The following is a 3,288-nucleotide window of genomic DNA, read 5'->3' as shown; positions in this document are numbered from 1 at the left end:
TTCAAACAAATAGACAAGCTTACAAGTAAATAAGGGAAAGATGCAGTGACACTTAAACCAGAGTTCATGGACCTAAGCAATAAGAGCATTAAGATGCAGAATTGAAAATGTTCAAACTACCATGGAAGCATGTTCTATTCCATACAAGATCTTCCTTATTTAAAGCATAGAAAAAGAAATGGAGTAACGAAGGAACTCCACCACCTTTCACTTTTGTGGCTGTTCTTGCTCTTTTCCTTGCTGTTCCTCCAAGCCGTGCCAATCTTGCTTGCTTCCAATCCGCAAGTGCCTTCCTCACTGATTCATGACTCTCTTCCACCCTTTGCCTCTCTTCTCGCGCTAATTCATCCTTCATTTCTTCATACCTTGCGATTCCTGGGTGTAATATAGGCAGCTGTCCTACTAGGTACCTGAGCCTGGCTTGAGTGTTTATGTGATGTCCTGTTTCGCTCATATAAACACCTTCTGCAAATGCCCTTTGCTCGTCCAGTAGTTCTGTGTGTTCTATCTGTCTTCGATGCATCTCATGTATGTGTGCCCTTTGATGTGCTTGGGTGTTAATTAGCCTCTGGATGGACTCTTGTTGCTCATTTTGCCTTTGCTCCATCCTGTTGAATGTTTATCCCCATTGTTGCCCTTGACTTTGTTGCTGTTCCATCATTTGCCTTTGCCACTCACCTTGTTGAGTTATCCATCTTGATAGTGCTTCCTCTTGCTGCCTCATCATCTGTAGTTGCAGCTCTTTCTATGCTCCTTGGCCTTCCAAATACTGTCTAGATAAGCCATCAATGGCTTCCTGTAGTTGGTGCATGTCCAAGGTCTGTGGTGCTTGCCCCTCTGGGGCTTGTCCTTCCACTACTTGAGGGCCTGTACTCTTTCTTTGCTTCTTTTGAGGTATGGGGGATGCTGCAGCATTCATCCTTCGAACTGTTATTGGAATGCCTTCCTTTATCCATACAGGATCCTCATCCTCAAACTCCACCCCAGCTTTCTTGCATAGTCGGTAAATAGTGCTGGGGTAACCTAACGTCCCTCTTGCGTCACTTTTCTCTGCCATCTTTCTAATGCCTTGAGCTATGATTTCATGAACCTTGATTTCTCCTCCCTTGAGTATGCAATGCACCATTGTTGCCCTTTCCAGATTCACCTCCGAGTTGTTTGCAGCTGGGAGGATAGATCTCCTCACTAGCTCAAACCACCCTTTGGCTTCAGGAGTGAGATCTGTTCTCTTGATGAATTTTGGCTTATTTCCCGCGCCCCTTTCCCAGTCAGCTCCGGGTACACAAAGGTCTCGCAGGATCTGGTCATAATTGGGGTTGTTGTCCATCCTTGAGTGATAACTTTCTTCTTCAAATGGTATAGACCGTAGCTTCAATGCCCTCATTACACTCATGGGACCAAAATCCACCATCTTTCCTCTCACAAAGCTTATATACGACTCATCTTTCTTATCATACCGGACTGCATTTGCATAAAATTCTCTTATGAGGTTTGCATTCACCTTAGTGACCGGGTTAGTGAGGAGCTCTCATCTTCTCCTTTCTACCTTCTCTGAGATTTCCGGGCACTCACTCTTCCTAACTTGAAATCCCAACTCATAGATGATTTTCTTACCAACCATCCACCCGTATTCCAATGAATGATGCAAGCTTCTAAACCTCTTCTCATCATACGGGTGTTCCTCCATGGGTTCATTTCCTTTCCTTCTCTTGGCACTTGAGGATACCATGAATAATAGTTCTTATGTGAAGGTGGTAAGGTTGTGGAGACTTCTGGTTGTTTAGGGTTTTATGGCAATGAAGAGAGGAGGGGGGAACGTTTGTAAGGAGGTAAGAAGTGCTGCGTTTCGAAATGAATATGTATGAAGAGTGTGTGAGGAGAGTTAAGGCTGGGTACGGAACAAGGGCTACTTATATAGGGAAGCTGTAAGTGAATGGATGGTGTGGATTGATGAACATGTTGCTCGATGGACGGTTGGGGTTATGCATGCTAAAGGACAAGGATCACCACTTTATTGTGGTTATTGGTTCGGTCATCAAGGTTCCTCTTTCTTCCATGTTGCCTGGCAACATTTTCCAATGCATTCTTCCTTGAGTCACGTGTGTGTATCTCTTCATAAAGTGTTGAACCTGTCCTATTAATCTCCTCAATGCTCCTTTCTTTTCCCTATAAAGATGAAATAAGAACAGTAAGAACTACCTTTATAAAAGACAAAATTGCTTCAACCTTTACAGCTAGAATAATAAAAGAAATTGTTTATTCCTGAATTCCAACTAACTAACTAACTGTGTATCTTCATACGCACATTGGTGGCACCATAGGGTGACACCAAACTTAGTTTGGAGCACTGTGATGAAAAGTTGTGTTCAAAGCTTTAAGAATAATGCTTCGAACACCAAACTTGTTCTTCACTATATTCTGCATATAAAAATTTCACACGTGTTCGTCAAGTTTTGGTTGGAATTCATGAATATTGATTTATTCACTAACTTCTGAAAGCATGTAAAACATGGGTTGCCTCCCATGAAGCGCTTCTTTAGCGTCACTAGCTTGACGTTACCCCCTTATTATGGTGGTTGGTAATGCTTGAAGTCTTCTCCTCTGGCAGTGGACTTGTATCCATTGGTTGTATCAATGATCTCTACATGCTCCAAGGAGAGAACTCTGTTGATGGTGAAGACCTTAGGTAACTGAGATGGTACAGTAGGGAGATTAGGGGGGATATCTGTGAAATAGGCTGAGACTACTTTATCCCCTGGAGAGAAATCTTCCGTAGGGATCTTCTTGTTCCGCCACCCCCTTGGTACCTTCTTCTTTGTCCCTGGTGCTGTTTTCTTACTTTTGGTGGCTTCCTTTTTTGATGAGCCTTTGTTGCTGCCTTCACTTGCTTCTGGTGGCTTAGGTTCCTCCAATTTTTCCTTAACCTGTGGCACTTGCTGTTTGCCTTGTCCATCAACCCAGTGAATCTCAGAATGGGCTGGTTGTGCTCCAATGCTTGCTTCTTCCTTTAGTATCTCATGATGATCTTTGCTCGGTTCTTTGTCCTCTTCATCTTTTTCTAGTGAGAGTTCAAAAACACTGAAGCTCAGTTGTTCATCATGGATCCTTAATATTAGCTCCCCTTTCTCCACATCTATGAGTGCTCTAGCAGTAGCTAGAAATGGTCTCCCCAATATGATTGGGTGCAGATGACTCTCTTCCATGTCCAGGATGACAAAGTCTGTTGGGAGAAAGTATTTTCCAACTTTGAGCAACACGTTTTCCACTACTCCTACTGCTTGCTTTTGA

The sequence above is a fragment of the Arachis duranensis genome, chromosome 3 (assembly GCF_000817695.3).
Source record: "Arachis duranensis cultivar V14167 chromosome 3, aradu.V14167.gnm2.J7QH, whole genome shotgun sequence".
Lineage (NCBI taxonomy): Eukaryota > Viridiplantae > Streptophyta > Magnoliopsida > Fabales > Fabaceae > Arachis > Arachis duranensis.
Note: the sequence above shows the minus strand (reverse complement) of the source record.